Source organism: Meles meles, chromosome 2 (genome assembly GCF_922984935.1).
Source record: "Meles meles chromosome 2, mMelMel3.1 paternal haplotype, whole genome shotgun sequence".
Lineage (NCBI taxonomy): Eukaryota > Metazoa > Chordata > Mammalia > Carnivora > Mustelidae > Meles > Meles meles.
In genome coordinates this window covers 137,518,938-137,525,278 of record NC_060067.1, presented here as the reverse complement: position 1 = coordinate 137,525,278, position 6,341 = coordinate 137,518,938, and the positions used below count along the sequence as shown (strand labels likewise).

General features: G+C 34.2%; 1 non-coding gene across 1 annotated transcript; it reads right to left on the bottom strand.

Moving 5' to 3' along the window:
- Positions 1-5,609: 5,609 nt before the first annotated feature.
- On the bottom strand, positions 5,610-5,754 carry LOC123937689. Its single transcript, XR_006817519.1, has one exon. It is a non-coding gene; the product is annotated as a U4 spliceosomal RNA (small nuclear RNA).
- Positions 5,755-6,341: the final 587 nt, after the last annotated feature.

Sequence of the window (6,341 nt, the reverse complement as noted above, 5' to 3'; positions counted from 1 at the left end):
AATACTATGCAGCCATCAAAAGAAATGAAATCTTGCCATTTGCGATGACGTGGATGGAACTAGAGGGTATCATGCTTAGTGAAATAAGTCAATCGGAGAAAGACAACTATCATATGATCTCTCTGATATGAGGATGTGGAGATGCAACATGGGGGGTTAGAGGGATAGGAGAAGAATAAGTGAAACTAGATGGGATTGGGAGGGAGATAAGCCATACATGACTCTTAATCTCACAAAACAAACTGAGGTTTGCTGGGAGGAGGGGGTTTATGGACATTGAGATATGTGCTATGGAGAGTGCTGTGAAGTGTGTAAACCTGGTGACTCACAGACCTGTACCCCTGGGGATAAAAATACATTATATGTTTATATGTTTATAAAAAAATAAGAAAAAAATTAAAAATTTAAAAAAATATTAAAAAATTTAAAAAGAAGGGAAAAAAAAAAGCACCGTCCAGCAGAAATAGAGTGTGAGCTATTATGTAATTTTAAATGTTCTAGTATCTGCATTTCAAATACCACTCAAAAGCAGAAGAAATTAATTTTAATAATATGTTTTAAATCTAATACATCCAAAATATTATCATTTCAATGTGTAATAAATATGAAAATTGATGACGTCTTTTACCTTTTCTTTGGTGAAAATCTTTGAAATCTGATATATATTTCATACTTACAGCACATCTCATTACTAATCACTTATTGGCCTCAACAGTTACTGTGGCCAGTGATTACTGTACTACTCTGTTCAGAATAAGATTTAAATCTCTACCCACTTTCCTGTCAGATACTGATCCATTTCCCTTTGAGCTGAAAAATTCTCAAAATGAGATTTTTTCCTCTCAGATTTGTTGTCAGTTTGAGAAAATGTTCGCACAAATTGCTATTTCCATTTATTCTCTATCACTTTAATTTAATCCAATTAGTCCTTTACTTCTATTGTTCAACCAAAGCTGCTTGGGTCAAAGTCACCAATAATTTCGCTCACATTGTTAAATCAGTGTCCCCTTCTCTGTTGTCCACATATTTGTCTTATTGGTAGCATGAAGCACAGATCCTGAAATCCGTCTTTACCTATTCTCTTCACTTGGATTCAAGGATGATTTTTGTCCTACCTCACTGGATGCACTTTTTTATCTCCTTGTCTGATTCCTCCACTTTTTTCTGCCTCTTAACATAAGTCTCATAAGACTCAGTTCTTTTTTCTTTCTTAATTTATTTTTTTCAGTGTTCCAAAATTTATTATTTATGCACCACACCCAGTACTCCATGCAATATGTGCCCTCCTTCTTAATCCTTTCCTTCCTATGTACTCACTCCTTTGATGGTCTGGTCCATTTTCATCATTGTATTTTATTTTTTTAAATTTTTTTTTAAGATTTTCTTTATTTATTTGACAGAGAGAGATCACAAGTAGATAGAGAGGCAGGCAGAAGAGAGAGAGGGAAGCAGGCTCCCTGCTCAGCAGAGAGCCCAATGCGGGACTCGATTCCAGGACCCTGAGATCATGACCTGAGCAGAAGGCAGCAGCTTAACCCACTGAGCCACCCAGGCACACTATTTTTTTTTTAATTTTTAAAAGGAAATTTTTGTTTGAGAGAGAGAGCACAAGTAGGGGGACGTGTAAGGGAGAGGGAGAAGCAGGCTCTCCACTGAGCAGGGAGCCCAATGTGGGACTCAATCTTGGGACCCTGAGATCATGACCTGAGCTGAAGGCAGATGCTTAACTGACACCCAGGCACCCCCTGTTTTAAATGTCAACTACATGTAGATGAACTGGAAAATAGAGTTTCCTTCTGAATTCCAAGCTCACATATTTAAAATTTCCCTTGAGTTTCTAGTATGACATGAACATAGCCCAAATTGAAATCCTAATCATTTCCCCAAATGGTACTCACCTGCAGTCCCTCATCTTAGTTAATAGCAAATCCATATTTTCAGTTTCTTACATCCTCCTGACTCCTTCTCAAATTTGACTCTTCTCTTTCTATCCCAGGTTGCATCCAATCAGGAAATGTCCATGGCTAGACCTTGAGAATATATCTAGGACAAATACACTTCTCACCAGCTCCACCCTTATCAACCTATCCAGTCCACCATCCTCCCTTGCCTGAATTATGACATGAGCCTCTAGCTGATTTCCTGCTATCTGCCATTCTTGTTCTTTTTTAATCTATTTTCAACAGAAACCTCAGAGGGCAGAATAAAGACATTTGTAGTTAAATAAAAACTGTAAGAACTTACCTTCAAGAGAACTGCTCTGAAGAAACTTCTAAAAAATGCACTTAAAGTAAAGAAAGAAAGAAGGATCCAAACAGTATTTTCTGTATCAAAAAAAAAAAAAGATGGTATTTGGTTTGTGGGCTTAAAAAAAAAAAAAAAAAGAGCACACTAAGGGGCACCCGAATGGCTCAGATGGTCAAGTGGTCTGACTCTTGTATCTGGCTCAGGTCATGATCTCAGGGTTATGAGATTGAGCCCCACATCAGGCTCTGCCTGAGCATGGAGCCTGCTTGAAATTCTCTCTTCCTCTGCCCTTCCCCCAACCTCTCACTCTATTAAAAAAAAAAAAGAAAGAAAGAAAGAAAGCACACTGAATTGCTAAAGCTAAAATTCTCTAAAATATCTTGTTGTTAATGCAGTTGAGTCTTTTTTATTTTATTTATTTTGGACTTTAGATTTTGTCAAGTTAAAATTCTTGGTAAAATTTCAAAGGTGACTACATACAAAAAAATACAAAAAAAAAGAATAGAAATGGAGTTACACATTTTAAGCAAGTACAATAACAAGACAAACAATGAAAATGGGGAGAAGTACAACAAAAAAAATCAGTCATACTTTATAATGGAAGAAAAAGAAAAAACATAATAATCAGGAAAAATGGAAATCAGAAGCAAGGACATAGAAAAAAGTTCAAATATACTCAGGAGGTAAGACAAAATTTTTCAGATTTGATTCTTAAAAATCCAATTCTATGTTGGATTTCTTGTCTATTTCAAGAAATATACATAAAATATACATATAAAAATTGAAAAAATAGGTATCTGGCAAATACCAAGAAAAAAACAGAGCATATTTATTTTACTTCTGAGCAAAACTGAACTTAAGCCAAAAAATCCCCCAGAAACTCTTTAAATATACATAATGCTAGAGATGCAATTCACTAAGAAAATACAATTCTAAAAACTCTCCATACTTGGTAAAATAAACTTGAAATATGCAAAACAAAAATTGTTAGAAACTTAAAGAAGAAATTGAATATTTGCTATCAAAATTAATATGTCAATACACCTTTGAGTTCTTTTTTTAAAGATTTTATTTATTTATTTGATGGAGAGAGAGATCACGAGTAGGCAGAGAGGCAAGTAGAGAGAGAGGTGAGAGGAAGCAGGCACCTTGCTGAGCAGAGATAGAGGATAGAGGCAGCTCTATCCCAGGACCCTGAAACCATGACCTGAGCTGAAGGCAGAAGCTTAACCCACTGAGCCACCCAGGTGCCCCATATCTCTGAATTATTAATAGGTTAAGCAAACAAACAAATCAGCAAAGATGAGGAAGATTTAAAGAACACAAATAAGAAATTTGATCTAATAGGCATATTTTAAATTCTGCATACCATGTTTAGAGAATACACATTCTTCTTAAGCATTTATGAAAAATCCCGAAAATTCATTATGTAGGAGAACATAGGTTAGTCTCAACATATATCAGAAATTGATTTCAAAAAGGTCATGCACTCTGATCACCAGGCAATTTTGTTAGAAAGTAATAGAAAAAGATAAAAGTATTAAAATCCCTGAAAATCTAAAATTAGAAAATTTATTTCCCAAAACCTATGTGTTGAAGGAAATATCATAATAGATACTTATACCTACTTATAACTGAATAAATTAAAAATTATGTATAGAAACTTGGGGAGGTACAGTGAAAGTTGTGATACAAAGGAAAAGTACAACATTAAGTACTTAAAGTAACAAAGACTGAAAATTAATAAGGAGTCCAACTTAAGAAGTCAAGGGAGTAAGGCAATACAGTAAATCCAAAGCAATTTGAGGGAAGGAAATAGCAACACTATGATGAGAAATCAATGAAACAGAAAACAAAAAATACATTAGAAAAGATCAACAGAAGTAAAATGGTGATTTTTCTCAGACTCCTCAGGAAAAATATAAAGTGTTAGGACTTTATGAAATTAACATTTATTAAGTGGAGCACAAGGTGCCAGATGGTGAGCAGACCACAAGAAAAGTTCAAACTGAGCAGTTTATTACTCAAAGGTCCTAGAGGAAATGCACACCACCCTTCAAGGCACAACTCAGAGGGGTTAAAGCAGGCTGTAGACAGAGAGAGGGGCAAAATCTGGGACACATGCCATTTATGAGGGTTTGGTGAATTTGAATCAGAAGAGTGGGGGTGTGGTAAGCTCCACAGGAGTCTTAGGTAAGGGAGGCGTGAGAAGACATGTGCTGGGAGGCAGGGTAGACTGTTGATGGATCACAGGGGCTGTTGAGGAAGTCATATTAGGAATTTACATTTGCTTATGTCTCTGTGGCTACTATCCAGGGGCTAGTGTCAGTTCAAGGCCCCTGCAAGACCCTTGGCCAAACAAAATGGACGCTGAGACAATGATGCTGTGGAGTCGCTTAGCTAAACTTTGGACCACAGGTATAAATGAATAAGACTATGGTTAAAAGAAGAATGTACAGATACAGGAGATTTAAAAAGCTTAGTTAAAATATAATCAATAACTTGGCAAATAAATTTGAAAGCTTAAATAAAATGAATAAATTTATAGAAAAATGGGACATCAAAAATTGATTTAAGAATAAACAGAAAACTTGGACAGTGCTGTAATTGTTAATAAACTTGAGACAGTAACTAAAATCTTTCTACAAAGAAAACACCAGGATCAAACCATTTCATAGGATAGTTTTATTACTTTCAAGGAATAGATTATTCTAACCTTGGATAAACTCTCTAGAGAACAAACTAGGAATATGTCCACATGTATTCAATGATATGAGAACAAAAACGAAATCTGAAAGCTTAATTTATTCATAACAATTGTTGAAGAAAAGCTTAAAAAAATAATAACAATCTTAAACCAGCAAGGAAGGTGGACAAAGATAATAAACCAAGACTCAGTTTATACCCAGAATGTGAAGTCAGTTTAATTTTAGAAATCTATAAATGTCTTCAACCAGATTAACAGATTAAAGGAGAAAAGTACATAAGATTATCTTATCAAATGAGGGCCAAAAAATTGTTACTATTTAGTATCCACTTATTATATATTTTTCTATATCAACAAAGTCTTTAGAAATCATTACACATAATAATACAGGTCAGCAAGATAGCCAGATATAAAATTGATATACAAAGGTCAATTATGTTTTTATGAAACAGAAAAAATATAAAATATAATTTAAAATAATACCATTTACATTAGCAACAGAAAATACAAAGTATCAAAGAACATAACTAACAAAAGAGTTGCAAGATCTTGGTGAAGTAAAGGATAAAATTTCACTTAAAGAAATTAAAGGAACATTAAAAAGTGAAGAGATGGCGTATGTTCATGACTAAGAAAGTGATACATAAAAGGTGTCAATTCTCACAATTGACTCATAAACCCATAGGAACTCCAATTAAAATTCCAATAACATTTTTTGTGAAATTTTCCATGTTTTCAATTAGCAATAATCGCGCCTCGGATAAACCTCATTGGCTACGATACTGCCACTGCGCAAATGGAAAAGCAAACAGTTAAGTTTGCCAGAATGTACCTAAAATGGGGGGGGGGTGTGAAATAGAGACTTCCTACCAGATAGCAAGCCCCATTATAAACTATAGGAATTAAGGAAGTATAGAACAAGCACAGAAACAACAACAACAAAAAAATTGACCAGTGGAAGATACTAGAGAGTCCCTAAGAGATCTAAAAATATAAGTAATGGTAGTTCTGTTAGAAATCCCATGGGACATCAGTGAAGAAAGGAGAGACTATCGAAAAACTGACCTGGGAAAATAGTTAACAGTGAGAGGAAAAATCAAAATGTGTCCTTATTGCTTACACAGAAGTTAAATTTAAATAAATTTCGACTTAAATATCAAAAGCAATTTTTTTAAGAAATCAGAGAATAGTTAAACAATCTTATATAAGCTCTAAAAGATGCTAAACATAAAATAATGGCAAATTAGACTACATAAAAACTAACCGTTCATCAGAAAAGATGTTTAAAAGGGCAAAACAATAACTAAGAAGATTGAATCACCCATAACCAACACAAAGCTATTGGTGTAGACTACATATTGAATTCCTACAAATGAATAAGAAAAAG